At 40.2% G+C, this 21,867-nt stretch overlaps 1 pseudogene; it reads left to right on the forward strand.

The window, feature by feature from the left end:
• Positions 1-223: 223 nt before the first annotated feature.
• Positions 224-16,900, forward strand: LOC139950104 (glutamyl-tRNA(Gln) amidotransferase subunit A, mitochondrial-like; annotated as a pseudogene).
• The last annotated feature ends 4,967 nt before the right edge of the window (positions 16,901-21,867 follow it).

Here is a 21,867-nt window from a genome sequence, read left to right on the forward strand (position 1 = left end):
GGAAATCATCTAGGGAGGGGGAGGGGGAAAACAGGAGGCAGCAAGGGCGGGGCTGGAGTATGAGATAGGGGCCACGGATGTACCTGGCCCTGTCAACCCTCTAGACAAATGGTAAAGAAGTCATCCAGGGAGGGGGAGGGGGAAAACAGGAGGCAGCAAGGGCGGGGCTGGAGTATGAGATGGGGGCCACGGATGTACCTGGCCCTGTCAACCCTCTAGACCAATGGTAAGGAAGTCATCCAGGGAGGGGGAGGGGGAAAACAGGAGGCAGCAAGGGCGGGGCTGGAGTATGAGATGGGGGCCTCGGATGTACCTGGCCCTGTCAACCCTCGAGACCAATGGTAAGGAAGTCATCCAGGGAGGGGAAGGGGGAAAACAGGAGGCAGCAAGGGCGGGGCTGGAGTATGAGATGGGGGCCACGGATGTACCTGGCCCTGTCAACCCTCTAGACCAACGGTCATGACGGTAAGGAAGTCATCCAGGGAGGGGGAGGGGGAAAACAGGAGGCAGCAAGGGCGGGGCTGGAGTATGAGATGGGGGCCATGGATGTACCTTGCCCTGTCGACCCTCTAGACCAATGGTAAGGAAGTCATCCAGGGAGGGGGAGGGGGAGGGGGAAAACAGGAGGCAGCAAGGGCGGGGCCAGAGTATGAGATGGGGGCCATGGACGTACCTTGCCCTGTCAACCCTCTAGACCAATGGTAAGGAAGTCATCCAGGGAGGGGAGGGGGAAAACAGGAGGCAGCAAGGGCGGGGCTGGAGTATGAGATGGGGGCCATGGATGTACCTGGCCCTGTCAACCCTCGAGACCAATGGTAAGGAAGTCATCCAAGCAGGGGGACGGGGAAAACAGGAGGCAGCAAGGGCGGGGCTGGAGTATGAGATGGGGGCCATGGATGTACCTGGCCCTGTCAGCTCTCTAGACAATGGTAAGGAAGTCATCCAGGGAGGGGGAGGGGGAAAACAGGAGGCAGCAAGGGCGGGGCTGGAGTATGAGGCGGGGGCCTCGGATGTACCTGGCCCTGTCAACCCTCTAGACCAATGGTAAGGAAGTCATCCAGGGAGGGGGAGGGGGCAAACAGGAGGCAGCAAGGGCGGGGCTGGAGTATGAGATAGGGGCCTCGGATGTACCTGGCCCTGTCAGCCCTCTAGACCAATGGTGAGCAAACCATTCGAGTGGAAAATTGTATTTTCAGGAAAGGCTGTGAGCTTAAAATACCATCTCATTTGCTGCTTATTTTTGCTTTGTAGAAATTGTTTAGGGGCTTTTGGCCAGTTAAAGGCAGTGGACACTAATTGGTTATTACTCAAAATAATTATTAGCATAAAACCTTTCTAGGTGATGAGTAATGGGGAACGGTTGATGGTATAAAACATTGTGCGAAACCGCTCCCTCTGAAGTGGCGTAAATTTTGAGAAAGAAGTAATTTTCCAAGAATTTGATTTTGAGACCTCAGATTTAGAACTTGAGGTCTCAAAATCAACCATATCTAAAACCACACAACTTTGTTTTGTTTTTGCCTTCATTATTATCTCGCAAGTTCAATGACCGATTGAGCTCAAGTTTTCACAGGTTTGTTATTTTAAATCCATATGTTGAGAGACACCAACTGTGAGTGTAGGCTAGTCTTTGACAATTGCCAATAGTGTCCACTGCCTTTAAAAGCAGTATTAGTACTTTGGCAATCCTCACTTGGTGTATCTCTACATTTATAAGTATTTATGACCATGTTTTTTAGACCAATGTCAAATCCATCCACATTTAGTGTTTAGTGTGGATGGTGACAGCACATTTGTCTACATAGGGTAATTAAATTGTCAAAGACAAGTATTCTCACTTGGTGTATCCCAATATATGAATCAAACACAAATCTGTGGAAACTTTTAAAACAATCGAAGTAGCCAGAGAGTAATGAGAGACTTTTGGGACGTTAGGTGGCAGCAGACTTACCTGGTTAATTTCCATTGTTTACATAGTTCTGAGCGTGCGCATTTTGCCGAGAACAATGGGTAAGTCTGCTGCCACCAAGTGTCCCAAAAGTCTCCCATTAAAAGCAGTAATCCTATTGGTAATTACTCAAAATAATTATTATCGTAAAACCTTTTTTGATTACGAGTAATGAGGAGAGGTTGATAGTATAAAACATTGTGAAATACAACTCCCTCTGAAGTGAAGTAGTTTTCCCGAAAGAAGTAATTTTCCGCAAATTTGATTTCGAGACCTCAGATTTAGAATTTGAGGTCTCGAAAGCAAGCATCTGAAAGCACACAACTTATGCGACAAAATGTTTTCTCTTTCATTACTATTTCGCAACTTCGGCAACCGATTGAGCTCAAATTTTCACAGGTTTGTTATTTTATGCATATGTTGAGATACACCAAGTGAGAAGACTTGTCTTTGACAATTACCAATAGTGTCAAGTGTCTTTAAAGAAAAAACACCCTTGTTGCCCAAACTTCAGGCCTGAATGCCTTTAATTACTTGGGTGAAAAGTTGCCCCTTTCTCAAAAACTATGTTACTTCAAAGGGAGCTGTTTCTCGCAATGTTTTATACTACATAACTGACATACAGATCCTTGTCATTTGATTGGTGGAACTTAACTCACATGATTCACTATAACTCCCATCAGCACAAGCAATCAACCTATTCTCCCATGGGGAATAGAATTTCCCATTCAACAGTTAGGATCATCCTTGTTCTCAATGTTTTTGAGCAGTACAGCGCCGCCGCGCCGCTGCTAAAACAAAGGAGCACCTGTGCAAAAGGTTGTGATCCGATTTGTGCATTGTTGCCGCTAGGTGGCGCTATACGATTTTTGGTTGTCAGTTATTTGTGTGATTTTTCATAATGTTGTACTTTTAAAACACATCAAATGACAAAGATCTATATGTCAGTTATATAAAACAAATATTGAGTGGCTTTAATTCGTGGAATGGAAGGAATATTATCGTTTGGTAAAATTTGGACTGTTCCGTTTTACTCAGCTTTGCCTCCTGAAATGGAACAGTTCAAATTTTACCTTGCGATTATATTCCTCAATATCCACTCTGAGCCACTCAATATTTGTATACTATCAACAGATCTCCATTGCTTGTTATTAAGTATGTTTTTATGCTAACAATTGCTTTGAGTAATTACCAATAGTGTTCAGTGCATCTTAAAATCATACTTTCCTTGTTTTCTCGTCTTCTGGTCTGCTCATCCGAGTGGTGGATTTTTTTTTCCCAGGACGAACGTTGGCAGATAATTACCCACATACTTTCCGGAAAAAAATTGTGCGCATCTGGGTGAGCCCCTTCCATGAGCTACATGTCATCAAACTATCACTCACCCTTCTCGAGGTGACGTCAGTGGACCTTGGGCCAGCCACAAGTGCCTCACATTGCTTGTTAAGTTTTTATCTAGCAATTATTTTGAGTCTGAACTTTCCTTGTCTTTTCTTCTCCTCAGGGTGGACTATGTGAACACCTTAGGATGCTCAAGACGCTATATGAAGAAAGATTTTCCTGAGCTCATCAACATGGATAAACGTCTTAATCCTCAGGCGTTCAAGTAAGTCCATATTAACATCGATTGTAAATGATGTGTCTCCGCGCTTGGTATTTGATTCATAGTTCAGCTAACAATTTTGTGAAAGCACAAAATTTGTGCAACTTTTTGGTTTAGAAGGTCGAAAAAAATATAACTCCACAGAATGTCCTCATTGAACTGGGTCAACTATTTTATATTCTGGTAATGAAATAAGTAATAATAATAATAATAATAAAATAATAATAATAAAAACGATTTTTGGGGTTGAACAAAGAATTGACTAAAGTGGGATTTGAACCAACGACCTCCGGATTAACGTGTCGGCGCTCTACCAACTGAGCTATCTAGCCCTATATTAGCGTGTCACTATTTTGTCAATATCTTTGTTCGGGGGTGCCAGTCAGAACCATCAACCGTAAACTGCCGTGTAGCCAGGGATCGCACCCAAATTACGATACAACCTGGGCAGCCAGGGGATCTCTTTGAGGGGATGCGACTTTTTGTTTCGGATATCAATATAAATAACAAAAAACTTAAAAAGCGCACAAATCCATCCTCATGTTGCTAAAAAAGTGACCCTTAAAACCTGAAGACACCTGTGGAGAGTAGATGATGAAGAACCCTCATTCATAAATACCTAAATACAGTTTCGCTATTCCTATTGGTGGAGAGTGCGTCACGTGGTTTTATAATTTACCTCGACTTTATCTCTGTAAAATTATCAAGAACCAGGCCTCATATGGATTAAACCGTTAGTTGAAAACCTCTTCACCACACATTGGTTCCCTAAGTTGCTTTAGCTGTTGGAGGAAAACCCCAACAGTTTATGTGTACAGTTCAGATTTATCCAAGCTCATGGCCTGAGTCTCGGGGTCAGACATTGAAGTCAGGGTCTCGGTTCTGGAGGGCAGTCTTCGTCTTGGCCTCACAGAGGAGGTTTTGGTCTTGGTCTCAATCTAGGAGGTAAGGTCTTGTCTCAGTCTCGGAGGGAAGGTCTGGGTCTTGGGGTCAGACATTGAGGTCAGGGTCTTGGTTCTGGAGGGCAGTCTTCGTCTTGGTCTTACAGAGGAGGTCTTGGTCTCAATCTAGGAGGTAAGGTCTTGTCTCAGTCTTGGAGGGAAGGTCTGGGTCTTGAGGTCAGACATTGAGGTCAGGGTCTCGGTTCTGGAGGGCAGTCTTTGTCTTGGTCTCACAGAGGAGGTCTTGGTCTCAATCTAGGAGGTAAGGTCTTGTCTCAGTCTTGGAGGGAAGGTCTTGTCTCAGTCTTGGAGGGAAGGTATTGTCTCAGTCTTGGAGGGAAGGTCTGAGTCTTGTCTCAGTCTTGGAGGGAAGGTCTCGGTTTTAAAGAGATGGTCTTGGTTTAAATGTTAGGAGGGAGGTCTACAAGGGAAGGTCTTGTTCTTTGTCTCTATCTTGAAGGGGAAGTCTTGACTTGGTCTCGAGGTCTTGGTCTTGATCTCAGAGGGAAGATCTTGACCTTTGTTTCGATCATGGAGGTTAGGTTTTGGTCTTGTCTCAGTCCTGGAGGGAAGGTCTCATTCTTGGTTTTAGAGACATGGGCTTGGTTTAGATTTTATGAGGGAGGTCTCTACCTTGGTCTCGAACTTGAAAACGAGTTCTTCGCTTGGCCTCAAGGTCTTGGTCTTGGTCGCAATCTAGGAGGTAAGGTCTTGTCTCAGTCTTGGAGGGAAGGTGTCGATCTTGGTTTCAAAGAGATGGTCTTGGTTTAAATTTTAGGAGGGAGGTCTCTTGGTCTCCAACTTGAATTAGAATTAGAATTAGAATCATTTATTTAGCCAATGTTAAAAAGTAAAAAAAAACAAAAAAAAACATTGGAAATTGTAGTGAACATCAAACTCTTTAGATTAAACAATCACAAAATAACATTTTAAAACATTAAGAATATAATACAAAAATATAAATATATACAAATATATAGGCTATAAAAAAGCAGCATACAAACTAGTTAACATTAAAAGCGTGAAAAGCATGAGAAAAACTATCTGTGAACCGCTTACTACCTTTAAAATGCTTAAGACGACGGTTAGAAGGGAGGAATTGGAAATAATCAGCTGCTGGGTGAAATTCGTCCTGCATTATAGACCTAGTGCGTTTCCACATCCTGTCATAATATGGATTCCAGTGATGGCAGGCTAGCACCGATAATCCTCTCTGCTGATCGTACAACAGAATTCAGCTTTCGAAGATCACTGCAGAAACACGACCAAACCAAACAATGATGGATGAACAAAGGATGCTTTCACAAGTTCTTTTACTTGGTCTCAGTGGGGAGGTCTTGGTCTTGATCTCAAGCTAGGAGGGAAGGTCTTGTTTTTTTGTCTCGATCTTGGAGGGGAAGTCTCTTTGACCTGGTCTCGAAGTCTTGATGTCAGAAGGAAGACTCTTAACCGGTTGCGCACAAGAGTCGGAAGGTGCAAAGCGAACTTGGTGAAGTTGGGTTACGATGCAGGTTCCGACACCTGTAAATGCGGGGAGCGGCAGACCATGGATCATCTCCTTTCCTGCCCCCTACTGCCATCAGCAACTACTACTGATGACCAGGGGCCAATTTCATAGAGCTGCTAAAGCACAATATTTTGCTTAAGCAAAACAATCACTGCTTAAAAAAATCAGATTACCGGCCAATACTCCACTCAATTGTTATGCTAAGTAAACAACAGCTAAATACCAGTCACAAGCAATGCATACGGTATGACATTTTGCCTAGTAACATGTGTAAAATAAGCGAGCTATTTTCGTGCTTAAACATGTTAAAGCCATTGGACCCTTTCGGTACAGAAAACAAAATAAAAGTTCACAGATTTTCAAATCACTTCCAGGGTTTACAGAAGGTAGTGGTGAAAGACTTCTCTTGAAATATTATTCCATGAAATGCTTTACTTTTTGACTTGAGAAAACAGTAAAACAATATCAATTCTTGATAAAGAGAATAACAGATTTATTTTTAAACATATGTCATGTCATGGGGAAAACGCGCGGATATGAGGGTGGGTTTTCCCATTATTTTCTCCAGATTTCGATGACTGATTGAGCCTAAATTGTCACAGGGTTTGTTATTTGATATAGAAGTTGTGATACACGGAGTGTTGGCCTTGGGCAATACTGTTTACCGAAAGTGTACATATAATGGCTTTAAGCAAATCTTTTGCCTAAGCAGCTCTATGAAATTGGCCCCTGGCTGAGGCCACCGACACTGCCCTTTAGTGTGCCAACTACTGGAGGGATAGCATTTGAGTAGCATGGACACGAGAAGAAGAAGAGGGAAGATCTTGACCTTGGTTTCGATCTTGGAGGTTAGGTTTTGTTCTTGGTCTCACAGAGAAGGCATCTGTCTTTGTATCAATCTTGGAGATGAGTTCTTTGTCTCAATCTTCTTGTGGATTGCACTGCAGTGGGATGAGTTATCCTGGGCTCAATAATTCATCTAGCATGCTCTAGTCATCATCAACACTCACACCACCCTTTAAAGGCAGTGGACACTATTGGTAATTGTCAAAGACTAGCCTTCACATTCACAGTTGGTGTTTCTCAACATATGCATAAAATAACAAACCTGTGAAAATTTGAGCTCAATCGGTCATCGAACTTGCGAGATAATAATGAAAGAAAAAAACACCCTTTACCATGTTTACACACAAAGTTGTGTGCGTTAAGATGGTTGATTTCGAGACCTCAAATTCTAATCTGAGGTCTCGAAATCAAATTCGTGGAAAATTACGTCTTTCTCTAAAACTATGGCACTTCAGAGGGAGCTGTTTCTCACAATGTTTTATACCATATCAACCTCTCCCCATTACTCGTCACCAAGTAAGGTTTTTTGCCAATAATGATTTTGAGTAACTACCAATAGTGTCCACTGCCTTTAACTTGACCTGTTTTTATGTTTGCATAACTTAGGGAGAAGTAAGGCAAATATAAAGCTATGAAGCAAGAATCACCTCCAGATTTTCTCTCTAGTGATAATAATTTCTGTTGGCATGTGGCCTTAAAAGATTGAGAAAGAGGAGACTGTTAAATCAGCCATGATGGGAAGAATACTGCCCTCAGGTGGCGGATGGGGATGAGATAATAAGCTTCACTTTAATACCTGTTTTTGTTTTGCATATCGTAGAGAGAAGGATGACAAAGAGAAATCTATGAAGCAAGAGTCACTGCCAGATCTTTTCTCTAGTGACATGCATCGGGAGATGATGAAAAAGAAATGGGAGGCTGAGGAGGAGATGAGGAGCCGAGGTCCTGGTCCTCTTCACTACCAGAACCTCAAGTTTGATGGTAAGGTGTCTGATGTAGTAGACCAGACAGTATTTTTTCTTTATTTAATTTAAAGACACTGGACACTGTTGGTAATTGTTATTGACCAGTCTTCTCACTTGGTGTATCTCAACATATGCATAAAACAACAAACCTGTGAAAATTTGAGCTCAACAGGTGGTCGAAGTTGCCAGATAAGAATGAAAGAAAAAACGCCTTTGTCGCATAAGTTGTGTGCTTTCAGATGTTTGATTTCAAAACCTCAAATTCTCAAAACTACGTTACTTCAATGGGAGCCGTTTCTCAAAATGGTTTATACTATCAACCTTTACCCATTTCTCTTTACCAAGTGAGGTTTTATGCTAATAATTTTTTTGAGTAATTATCAATAGTGTTCACTGCCTTTAAATGCCCCAGGTGGCCCTGCTGCCTTCCTTTTGTTACGCAACACCAGGTGGTTTCTCTGACTCCACTCACACCTGTGTACTCACTGCATGCACTCCCTCTCTCATTTATATTTTTAGGACTCACTCCTGGATGAGGCAGTAGTTTAAAGCCATTGGACCCTTTCGGTACAGATAAAAAAATTAAAGTTCACAGATGTTCAAATATCTTCCAGGGTTTACAGAAGGTAGTGGTGAAAGACTTCTCTTGAAATATTATTCCAGTAAAACAATATCTATTCTCGATAACGAGAACAACGGATTTATTTTTAAACATTTTTCATGGCATGGGGAAAACGCGCTGATATGAGGGTGGGTTTTCCCGTTATTTTCTCCAGATTTCGATGACCGATTGAGCCTAAATTGTCACAGGGTTTGTTATTTGATATAGAAGTTGTGATACACGGAGTGTTGGCCTTGGGCAATACTGTTTACCAAAAGGGTCCAATGGCTTTAAAGGCAGTGGACACTATTGGCAATTACTCAAAATAATAATTGGCATAAAACCTTTTTTGGTGACGAGTAATAGGGAGCGGTTGATGGTATAAATCATTGTGAGAAACGACTCCCTCTGAAGAGCCATAGTTTTTGAGAAAGAAGTAATTTTCCACGAATTTGATTTTGAGACCTCAGATTTAGAACGTGAGGTTCTTGCCTGCGCGTATATAGGCCAGTGCGCCCTCTAGTTCTTATATATAACTCTATGGTTGTCAGTATTGCCATAGTGATTTTTATACTAATTATGATTACAAAGCCTTCTCTCCTCTAACAGTTTTTGCTCCTAAAAGGCATCTATTTTTCTACTAATCCTTGACTGATGGAAGCAGAAAAAGCTTTTCCAAAATCATAAAAACTTTCTCTTTCCTTTCACACAGAGCTCTTGGTTCTGATACGGGGGGGATCAGTCTGCCACCCAGCATCGTACAGTGGAGTCGTTGGTTTTAAACCTACGTATGGACTCTGCTCGAGGCATGGCCTAGTCATCTCTCTAGTCAATTCCCTGGACGTACATGTACCTGGAATATTCGCCAAGTCTGTTGATGATGTGGCTACAGTATTAGGTATGGAATCAATCACATGAAGAAATACATATTTTTGTACTTTTACCATTTAAGGAGTTGAGTAATTTTTGTAACACAAATCACAATGTGTCTTTCTTTATAATAACCATGACAAAAACATGACCCCACCTTTAATGGAAAATGATGATCATTCAACTCAATTGTTTTAAAATCTGTTTGAACAGGTGCTATTGCTTGCCATGATCCCCTAGACTCGACAACAGTCACCGACACATTTGAGCCGTTTGAACTTGATGAAGAAATTTAATTTTTTGAGAAATCTTTCAGCCCTAGAAAACTGTGTTCACCAACTGAGCTGTCTCTCTATTTAACAAATTCTTAGCAAGAGGGTTAGTATTCAATTGGTGAAGAGGTTTTCAACTAGTGGTTTAAACCCAAGGAGGCCTGGTTCTTGATAATTTTACTGAGGCAAAGTCGAGGTAAATTATCAAGAACCAGGCCGGCAGGTTTAAACCGCGTGTTGAAAACCACTTCACCACACATTGATTCCCATTCATATACAATTGTCAAAAAACATCAAAACTTTTTGGTCAAAAAGTAAAAGAAATGCAAAAATTTGAATTGTTTAATGATTTCTTTCAACACAACACCCTTCCAGCGTTGAAATGGTAAGGCCCTCGGGTAAACAACTCCTCATAAGGGAATGCTGTGCGCGTAGCGCGTATCACGTGATGTGGCACAACTGTCTCGGCCAATGCTCTCCACCGATAGGAATAAAGAAACTGTCTTATTAGCATAGGTGCAAGCTCGAGTGTCACGCCCATGTTTCAACACTCTTTACTGATCACAAACAAAGGTTTATACACACCCACGTGACGCACTCTCCACCAATAGGAATAGGAACTATCTGATGTATTTATGAATTTTGATTTGTACTCATATACACTGATGTGTTTTAGCACACAGTACTTGCCCAAGTCTGTGAAAAACCCACACAGGCATTATTACTCAGGTGGGATTCAAACCCACATTCTTTGCAATCCTAGAGCAGTGTCTTACTAACTAGACCACCGAGATTGCCCAGTAGCTAGAGGCAGCTAGAGCAAACATTGGTATTTTTTATCCCTGGTGCAAATTAAAGAGCCAATAAAGGATGGTCTCAATATGTTACATTTGTAACTATTACCTTTTTATGGCCAAATAGACATTGTCAGAATTTAACCTCATGGAGACATGTGTATATAGTATTTCCCTCCTCAGCAGCTGTGAGCTTAGTAATAGTTTGCTGACCTCATGAATAATTCATCAGTAGGCAGGGCCAGTAGGTGGTTATTCTGTGTCTTTGTTATGTGTAAATGCTTTGCTTTATTTGGGTCTGCAGTGGTAAGTACCCCCCCCCCCAGAAATTCTTTAGGGCATTATGTTCCGTTCGCAAATACCGGTAAATAACCATTTTACTCTCAAAATTTGCATTTAATAATAAATAACTTGGAGTCAAAAATGCACCAGGCCACGCGGCTTTTTCAGCTGAGAGTCAAAAACGGCTTATCAATTATAATGACCCTCGAGCTTTGGCATTTCCACACAAAATAGCCGCCACTAATGTCGCGATTCCTTTGTCGCGCGGGCTTGTTTGACCCCACTTTCAGAAATTTTGTAGCGTTCTGGAGAAAAACCCATTTTTACCATGGTTAACGTGAGGGAAGAGACTCGTTATATTTGTTATGTTTCCTGGATGGACTACAGCTGTTAGAAAACTGTAGTATCTGTATATTTGAGATCATCCTTTATTGGCTGTTTAAACATTGATTACATAAGAGGATTAAAAGTTGGGTCATGTGTTTTGAGAGGCTGACATTTTGCATACATGTACTCTAAAACTTGGGTTTGCACACATGTACTCTTTGGGTGCGTTCGTTTAGCTTCCCTGAGTCGACCTCGGTCTGCTCGGTACGTTCGCATAGCTTTGACGGGGCTCACCCGGGTCAGCCCCCAGTGCCCTGCTTGTGAAGTGGGTCACTTGGGGGTGACCTGAGGTGCAAGCCGTCACCATGAGAGGGCGAGTGTGATTGTTTGTTTAGCTCTTGTCAGGGGCCCACCCGAGTGAGCATCGTGGGCTAGACCCAGGGAAGTGTAACGAACGCACCATTTGAATACTCCGTCTTTGCCCCATCACCAATGAAGCCTGCGGCCTCGTTGGATATGGGACGCAAAAGCACTGTATGTTTCTGTATTCCACTCGAGCTTGTGTGATAATTTATGTTATCCCTGATGCAAATTTGACATCTACTCTGGCTTTACTGCTATTATTGTCATTATTATTTTTTCCAGGAGTTTCATTTCCCCGGTCTTGATGACTGCGTTCTCCAAGCTTGGTCCAGGGATGTGGATCTATTTGAGAAGGCTGGAGTGAAGGTGTCTGAAGTCTCTGTGCCTAATGTTCAGTATTCAACAGCTTGCTATTTAGTGATGGGTCCTGTCGAAGTGGCATCCAACATGGCCAGATATGATGGAATTGAGTATGGTGAGTAAACCTTTGTTAAGTTTTAATTAAGGAATACAAGAGTGGTTCGAGGTCTTGAACGTTTGAAACTGGCAGGATCATGGTGGTGCGATAAAGATAAAGGACCTGCCGTCGATTTCACAAAGAGTTGGGACTCGTCTTATCTTGAGTTAGGAATAGTAACTCATAACTTAGGATTATTCTTACGGTCCGCATGCTACAGTGCAGGGTTGGGACTCGTCCTAAGTCCTAAGATTAGTCTTAAGTTAGAAAGAGTTTTGTGAAATCGACGGCTGGGCCCAATTTCATGGCTCTGCTTACCATAAGCACAAAATCGGCTCTTGCGGAAGCAAGGGACTTCTGTGGTATGGCGTGCGTATCTCACAGGTTAGCGGGGAATTTTGGCTTGTGCGCTTGCGTTTTTCCTGGTTACTAGGCATTCTACGCTTTCACAACTAGCACAGAAATTTGGTGTTTGCAGGTCAGTGGAGATTGGTGAATGTGCCAAATTTGGTAAGCAGAGCCATGAAGTTGGGCCCCGCAAGGTTTTAAATGAACTTTCCAGGCTAAGTCACCACTCTTTTATTCCCATTCATATACACTTTTTTTTTTAAGCGCAAACATGTTTGAAAATCTATTGAACCTTTTTTGTAATTTTTCAGTTCTTGTCGCCGATCTTATGATTTGACTCGTTATAACACTCGTTTAAACACCCCCACATGACCATGGCGTGTTCTCCACCAATAAGAAAAGCGTAACTGTCTGGGGTTTGTTCAAGGTGAATTGATTCACATCATGCTTTATACGGTCAAAAGCTGCTGTACTTCTAGCTAAGCAAGGTTTTCTTGCCAATTAGTGTCGGGAGTTGTTTCCACACATCTCTGGTCTCCTGACGATGACTACAGCAAGCTAGTCGAAATTCAAGAACTGACTCCACGGTAGTGCAGTTGTACGATCCTGTAAGCTAAAATTGTAGTCCTGCCAGTTGTCTATACCATCCACCCAGGTAATAGTTAATGAGCAGGAATCGTCTTTTCAGAACTGAAAAGTCTCCCGAACACCCAAACAATCTACTCCGTGGTCGTTGAATAAAGAAATAATAATAATAATAATACACAGTTTTTATATAGCGCTTCACACAAAAAACCTCGAAGCGCTTTACCATGTTTACAAGAAAAAACAACAACAATATTACAAATTAACATAATTAAAGATAAGCATATATACACAGAAAGCGGCAGAAAACAACAGAGAACTAATTGAATAACTAGGTTTTGAGCAGTGATTTGAATTGATTAGCAGTTTGGGCAGTTTTTATGTGGTTTGGCAGAGAGTTCCAAAGTACAGGTGACGAGTAAGCGAAAGAGCGATGACCGTATGTCTTTGTACGTGTGACTGGTGTTTGAAGTTGGGATGAAGAGGCAGATCGAAGAGCTCGAGATGGTTTGTGAGAGTGAATGAGTTCTTGAAGATACTCAGGTGAAGATCCATTGATGCAATAATAATAATAATAATAATAATAACAAGTTCTTATATAGTGCATTTCACAATAAACCGTATCATTGCGCTTTACATTAGACCCTGGTCATTGGGCCAAAAAACATCCCTTTAATCTTTCTCAGCTCCCATTTAGGGAGTATACAGCCCCGAGCTGCCGTGGCGCTCCGAAAGCTTTTCATTCACAATATCAACGTCTACCCTCGCAGGTACCCATTTATACCCCTGGGTGAAGAGAAGCAATTATAGTAAAGTATCTTGCTCAAGGACACAAGTGTCACGACCGGGATTCGAACCCACACTCCGGTGAATTAGCACCAGAACTTGAATTCGATGCTCTTAACCACTCGGCCGCGACACTCTATATGCACTTGTATGTTATAAGGAGAAGCTTGAATTGGATTCGTTTGCTGACTGGTAACCAGTGAAGTGAACTGAGTATTGGTGTGATGTAATGCCGGGATGGTGTACGCGTGACGAGTTCTCTAAGAACAAACTGTACCTGGCAAGTAGATACACACAGATGTTACTGCAAACCAGATATATATTGATACCTAACCATGCAATGCCTCTAATCACCTCGACAACATATCACCCCAGTACTTCGCTCACTTCATTGGTATACCGTCTCCAAACGCTTAGAATTCAAACTTCTCCTGCTGACATACAAATCTCTCCACCAATCCGCACCTCACTATCTTTAAGATCTCCTTTATCCATATGTGCCTCATCGTACCCTCCGCTCCAGCTCTACCTCTCAACTAGTCCCATACATCACTCACACAAACATGACAAAGTCTTATGGCCACCGCTCGTTTGCATATTCTTCACCCTCAAGGAACAACTTACCGCAAAACATCAGAACTGCTCCGAACGAGAACATTTTCAAACATCTGCTGAAAACTTACCTGTTTACTCATTAATTTTTGTAAAGCGCTTCGGAACTGTTGTGTGAAGGGCTGTATAAGTGCCGTTCATTATTATTGTTATTATTAGACCCTATAAACATCTACAAATGTACCTTCCCTTTATATTGTCCCCGTAGGTCATAGACATGATCATAGTGATTCAACTGAATCACTGTATGCAGCGACTAGACACCAAGGTTTCAATGATGTCGTCAGAGGACGGATTCTCGCCGAGAACTACTTCCTGCTTAAAGAGTGAGAACATTTTATTGAAATTCTAAAATGATTTTTGGGGTTGAACAAAGAATTAACTAGAGTGGGATTCGAACAAACGACCTCCGGATTAACGTGCCGGTGCTCTACCAACTGAGCTATCTAGCACTATATTGGCGTTGTCCCTATTTTGTCAATATCTTTGTTCGGGGGTGCCAGTCAGAAGCCATACAACCGTTAACTGCCATGTAGCCAGGGATAGAGGGGTCACACCCAAATTACCATACAACCTGGGAGGTGGCAGCTAGGGGATCACCTTCAGGGGATGCGACTTAAAATCATTCTACAATGATCAAATTTAAAAGGACACGTTGCCTTGGTTCGGTTGAGTTGGTCGGTAAAAAGCGTTTGGAACTGTTTGTTATAAAATGCATATGGTTAGAAAAGTGTTATAATATACCGCACAAATAGAAAATGTTGGTTTTTTTTTCTTGTTTTTTTACGAACTAATACAGTCAGCCAATTTGTGGAGTAAAAAATTTGAATTCACAAGGTGGTCAATACTTTGCCTTTGTTCAACCAAAAATTATTTAATGTTTACCCAATCAATTTCCTTTGTGGCTTATTATTAAATATAATTTGTGCATTCCTGTATTAGTGTTATTTTCCAAGAGCATTTGTATTATTTTTTCGGTTGCGCTTGAGTAATTGGTTATTAGAAAGTGTGCTTTTTAAATGCAGTGGACACTATTGGTAATTACTAAAAATAATTATTATCGTAAAACCTTTCTTGATTACGAGCAATGGGGAGAGGTTGATGGTTTAAAACACTGTGAGAAACAGCGTCCTCTGAAGTGCTATAGTTTTTGAGAAAGAAGTAATTTTCCATGAATTTGATTTCGAGACCTCAAGTTTAGAACTTGAAGTCTCGAAATCAACCATCTAAACACACACAACTTTGTGTAACAAGGGTGTTTTTGTCTTTCATTATTATCTCACAAGTTCGATGACCGATTGAGATCAAATTTTCACAGGTTTGTTATTTTATGCATATGTTGAGATACACCAACTGTGAAGGCTATTCTTTGACAATTACCAATAGTGTCCACTGCCTTAAGTTTGTGTTATTATAAATATTAATATTATTATTATTCTGTCTGGACAGCAATTATGAGAAGTACTTCCTTCGTCTGAAGTCTGATTTCGAATGATTTCCAGAGGGTGTTTCGTAGTGGAGTAGACGTCTTACTAACACCTTCCTCAGTCAGCGATGCTAGAACGTATAAAGACTTTGTAGCCCGGGACAATCGGCAGCAACAGGAAGTAGAAGACGTAATGTTCATGTCGGCCAATTTAGCAGGTGAGTCCTCTTTAAGCACAGTTCATACTTCCTGGGAATGCGATACAAATTTTGATGCCACAAGGCTGTTTTCACATGGAGTCTTTCGCAGGAGTCAACTGATGCGAATCATCTGTGCGTGTTTGCGATGTAAAAATTTGTGGAAAATAGTGGAAAATTACTCGAAAACTACGTCACATCAGAGGGACCTGTTTCTCACAATGTTTTATATAAGTTGCAGCTCTCCGTTACTCGCTACCAAGTAGGTCTTTATGCTAACAATTATTTTGAGTAATTACTGATAGTGTCCAGTGCCTTTAAAGGCAGTGGACACTATTGGTAATTGTCAAAGACTAGTCTTCTCACTTGGTGTATCTAAACATATGCATAAAATAACAAACCTGTGAAATTGGAGCGCAGTTGGTGGTCGAAGTTGCAAGATATTAATAGAATAAAAAACACCCTTGTCACACGAAGTTGTGTTCAAGATGCTTGATTTCAAGTCCTCAAATCCTAAACTGGAGGTCTCAAAATAAAATTCTTGGAAAATTACTTCTGTCTCGAAAACTACGTCACTTCAGAGGGAGCCGGTTCTCACAATGTTTCATATTGTCAACCTCTCCCTATTACTTGTTACCATGTGAGGTTTTATGCTGATAATTATTTTGAGTAATTACCAATAGTGTCCACTGCCTTTAAGCGATAGCAAAACAAGATAAACTTTTAATCAAAATTATTCCTTTTGCAGGCATTCCAGCGATATCAGTCCCCGCCTTCTTGTCACCACAGAGCATGCCCATAGGACTGCAGCTGATTGGCCAAGGGTTCAAGGAGAAACAGCTGTTGACAGTCTCTAAGTGGTTGGAACAACAGGTGTCATTTCCGTGGCAGGAGCTTCAGAGGTCACTGAGATCAATGGACAGATGACCCAGGTCAACCGAGCTCAATAGGTTAATAGGTTTAACTTCCCTGGGTCTACCCCTCAGTGCTCACTCGGGTGAGCCCCGTCAAAGCTATTCGAATGTACCGGGGCAGACCGGGTCGACCCAGAGAAGCTAAACGAACCCACCCTATAAGATGGTTTAATTGGATTTAATTTGTTATTATAACTTTTTTGTTCCATTATAAAAAATGGCATTTGGCAAATAAAATATTTTAAAAACTACAAAAGTTTGAGGTTGTCATGCTTTGTTTGTCCAAAATATGACACTAGAATGGATACAGTCTACTCGACGCTAATGATGCACATGTACCATTCCTTTAGGATAAAAAGTTCACATGGCCTAAACTTTTCCGAGCGAAAAGTTCACAGGGCTATACTTTTTGCTCGAAAAAAAATCACAAGGCTATAATATAAAGCCTTGTGAACTTTGCGCTTGAAAAAAAATCATAAGGCCTTGTAAACTATTAGCTCTGTAAAAATCATAAGGCCTTGTGAACTTTGCGCTCGAAAAAAATCATAAGGCCTTGTGAACTTTGCGCTCGAAAAAAATCACAAGGCAAACTTTTTCATCAAGTGTGTTGTAATTAATTTCAAGTAACTGTCCTTAAAAAATCATTTGCCTTGTGAACTTTGCGCTCAAAAAACCACAAGGCAATAGCCTTGTAAACTTTTCGCTCTTAAAAAATCATAAGGCCTTTTAAACTTTGCGCTCGAAAAAAATCACAAGGCCTTGTAAACTTGTTTCTCTTAAAAAATCATTTGCCTTGTGAACTTTGCGCTCGAAAAAAATCATAAGGCTATATATAGCCTTGTAAACTTTTTGCTCTTAAAAAATCATAAGGCCTTGTTAACTTTACGCTCTTAAAAAATCATAAGGCCTTGTGAACTTTGCGCTCGAAAAAAATCACAAGGCTATATATAGCCTTGTAAACTTTTCGCTCTTAAAAAATCATAAGGCCTTGTGAACTTTGCACTCGAAAAAAATCACAAGGCTTCAGCCTTGTAAACTTGTTTCTCTTAAAAAATCATAAGGCCTTATGAACTTTGCACTCGAAAAAAACCACAAGGCTATAGCCTTGTAAACTTTTCGCTCTTAAAAAATCATAAGGCCTTTTACACTTTGCGCTCGAAAAAAATCACAAGGCTGTAGCCTTGTAAACTTTTTGTTCTTAAAAAATCATAAGGCCTTGTGAACTTTACGCTCTTAAAAAATCATAAGGCCTTGTGAACTTTGCGCTCGAAAAAAATCACAAGGGTATATATAGCCTTGTAAACTTTTCGCTCTTAAAAAATCATAAGGCCTTGTGAACTTTGCACTCTAAAAAAATCACAAGGCCTTGTGAACTTTGCACTCGAAAAAAATCATAAGGCCTTGTGAACTTTGCGCTCTTAAAAAAAACACAAGGCTATAGCCTTGTAAACTGTTTGCTCTTAAAAAATCATTTGCCTTGTGAAGTTTGCGCTCGAAAAAAAAACACAAGGCTATAGTAGCTTTATGAATTTTTCGCTTCTGAAAAAAAAAATCATAAGGCTATACTTGATAAAAATGCTGGACCTTACCCTTTATAGTTTTTTTAAGTTTTGCCCCAACTTTTAAGTAAAAATAAAAAAATCACAACTTCCTAGTTATTGCTTCAAATATTGTTATTCTTGGCATCTGTTCAATAAAAAAGTCTGCAGAAAAGCCTACCCCCCAAAATAGGCAAAAGTTGAGAAAAGTGCTGGCCTCACCCCCTATGATTCTTTCAAATTTCGGCCAATAAAAGGATGCCGATCGATCACCCCTGTGAATGAGGTTTGTGCACCCCTTTACTTAGTCTGGTCCCAAGACCCAAAAATCTTCGACTAGGCTCTATCGACAAGAGACGTATAGGAATCTTTGGTCAGGAGACCAGACTACCCTTTGCTCCCCCGCGGCCATTTTCTTTTCTGAGCGCGGGCATGGTGTGTGGTGAAAGCAGATTTTCTGCAACATTTTACATCGCAAACCGACATCAAAATTCAACAACTTTCACATGATAACTGCACGGATTTTCATAGAATCTTCTAAATCAGGTAAGTGATTGATATGTTGATGCAAAAGAGGAATATTCATGGATGAAAAAATTTCTGAAAATATGTCGGAGTCCTGCACTGGCGATGTGATCGTCATGTACCAAATTGATAGTGTGACCCAAAAATATTTACACTAAATGAGAAAATTCAACAATTTTAAATAATGCTGTCTTGGAGTTCCGACTACAAGGAACATCATTAGTAAAAGTTCAGCTTCCTGAGTTAGGTTTAATATTTTTGCAATGGTACGGGACCTTTATACCCTGGACTTCGTTGCGTTGCCTGCATCAGGGGAGTCCAACCTGGGCTATGTACATGTCATGTAAACTGCTCACAAAAAGTAAGGAAACTTATTTCAATCCGGTATATTTGTTATTATTTAATACTCTTTTTGTATATGGTATGTATCATTGCAAAGCTGAACTCTTCCTCTTTAAAATGATACCACAATTGCAATGATTACATGTTGCTGGACTTGACCACGTTAATGAGAATGAGACAGAGTCACAAATCAAATGTGCCAAATATTGCAATATTTTTGTGTTACTGTATGAGTTGACGCTGTAATTCAAACAAGCAAGACAACTTACTGATCTTAATCCACTTGATTGAGACAATAAATTTGGTATAGAGCAAGACAAGTTACTGATCTTAATACACTTTATTGATACAAAAAGTTCAGTAACGAGTGGATGATCAGAAGGCGTTGATGACAGCTTGGCACCTTCTTCTCATGCTGCACACAAGTCTTGTGATGCGCTGATGACGAGGAATTGGCGTTCCATTCTTCATTAAGGACCCTGGTTTGGTCAGCCACAGTTGATATGTTGGTGGTTCTGGCGCGGACAGCAAGAACAAGCTGGTCCCACAGATGTTCCATGGGATCCAGGTCTGGACTGTTAGCGGGCCAATCCATCCGGTGCATCTCAACATTTTTCAGGTAGTCAGTCACCAGTCGGGCTCGAGGGGGGCGAGCGTTGTCATCTTGAAAGATGGGGTTTGGTCCAAAGTCTGCAAGTATGGGACTGCATCCGGCTGTAGAATATCTTCTTGCAAATACCCATCAAACAAGGTGTTTTTCCATGAGATGAGGGTAAATTGTGTCCGATGAGCTCACTGGTAAAAATCACTGTGTAATGGTTCTGAAAAGCTTGATCGGTTTGATTAATGAGCACTACCTATTGACCATTCACAGAGACAACGGTAATTTTTAATTTTGGCACATTTGATTTGTGACTTTGCCTCATTGTAATTCATGTAGACAAGTCCAGCAACATGTAATCATTGCAAATGTGGTATCATTTTAAAGAGGAACAGTTCAGCTTTGCATTGATATATACCATATACAAAGAGAGTATTAAATAATAACAAATATACTGGATTGAAAAAAGTTTCCTTACTTTTTGTGAGCAGTTTATATGTGGAGAAAATTTAAAGGCCCCCGAACAATTTAAAGGCCCCTGAAGTAATTTTCCCAATGCCTTATACTTCTTATATCCCCTCATTTGTATGAACACTAATATACTCAAAATATAATTTTGTTCTTTTTCAGAGGTCGTGGAATCTGATGTTTCCCTTTCATCAAGTGTATGCTGCCTCTCCCTGCATCTTAGCAGTCTTTCCAGCCACAACAGCAGTCACTGAGGTACACAGCCTCAACCATTCTGTGAGGCAATCTGTAAATCATATTCTATTACTAGCTGTAGGGCCAGAATAATTTATACCAATAAATTTGCCAAAATTTCTCTCATTTTTTCTCTTAAGACCCACATTATTTATGACTTCTTTTTTTGTGGGGCCGCCGAAGAATCAGTTAAATTTCTACTAAAAAACTTTAATTACGGTCGGCCCCCAAGGATTTTTGAGAAAAAAAAATTAGCTTTATAATAATGCATCCTATTAAATAGCAGTATAGTTTATCTGATACTTGGTAGTTACTCCCAAAATTAATTACCATGAAAACGTTAGAGCACTGGTCATGTTGATGTTACAAAAATGTTTTGGAAAAGTGTTAAAAAAAATTCACCCCAAAACATTTACTCTCAGAAAGGCTTCAGGCATGAAGCCTTTCTCAAGCATCTGAAAGCACACAATTTCATAAACGGAATATGGGGTTTTCTTTCATAATTTGTTTTAAACTTTAATGACCATTTGAGCCAAACCTTCCATTGGTTTGTTATTTATGCATTTATTAAGGCACACCAAGTGAGGAGACTGTTGTTTGATAATTACCAAAAGTATCCCAACCTTAATTATTTTCTAAAATTTATTTTTAATTAGTTCATCAACACCAAGAAGGCATCAAAGTTACAAGTTGTCAAAATATTAGGAATCATCAGAAAATAATAAGCAAACCAGACTAGATTGTTTATTTGAATTTGAACAAATTTATTTGAACAAACTTTAAATGTCTTCCAGAGAAAGAAAACAATAACACTCACTTAGTGCATCCATACTGTTAGACATTACCCCCACCCACCCCAACCTCAAGAACTTGATTATGACTATATACTGTATGTTATGTTTCCTTAATGTTTCAATTAAAACAAATTTTGTTTTTGTGGGTGCTTTGGCACTCCTATTGCTTCCTTACTATTCATTTTGATAGTTGCTTAAATTGATGGTTGGAAATATGCCAGTTGATGTACAATTACTTTTTGAAAACTTCATTGAAATTATTTCAAAATGTGTTTTTTTTTTAATGCACTTGTCAAGTGCCACAATTCAAAAATTGTATTTGTAAAATCAAATACAGCTTTCAATTCATACTTGTGTTAATTAAAAAGTATTGAAAATGTGTATAGTTTCAAAATTGAACTTAAACCCCCAAAATATTCGCGAAGAAATATCAGCTGGCAAATAACAACCATAGCTAAGAAATATAAATGATCAACCAAGGAAGAAATGTAACCTGTTTTATCCAAAAGGAGTCCACATGACTAACAAAAAAACTAGTCTCATAAATTAACTATTTGTGTTTTGCAAACTTGCCAAAACAAATTTTGTGCTTTTTCTTCATCTTACAAGAACTCAGAATATTTACAGAATCAAAGCGTTTTTTGTTTTTTTCAAACAAATCTAATTAAATTTGACTCCTTTATGGTTTACAGGTTGCATTTCTTACTTATAAAGAAGGTAC

This window comes from Asterias amurensis, chromosome 17 (genome assembly GCF_032118995.1).
Source record: "Asterias amurensis chromosome 17, ASM3211899v1".
In the NCBI taxonomy this organism is placed as follows: Eukaryota; Metazoa; Echinodermata; class Asteroidea; order Forcipulatida; family Asteriidae; genus Asterias; species Asterias amurensis.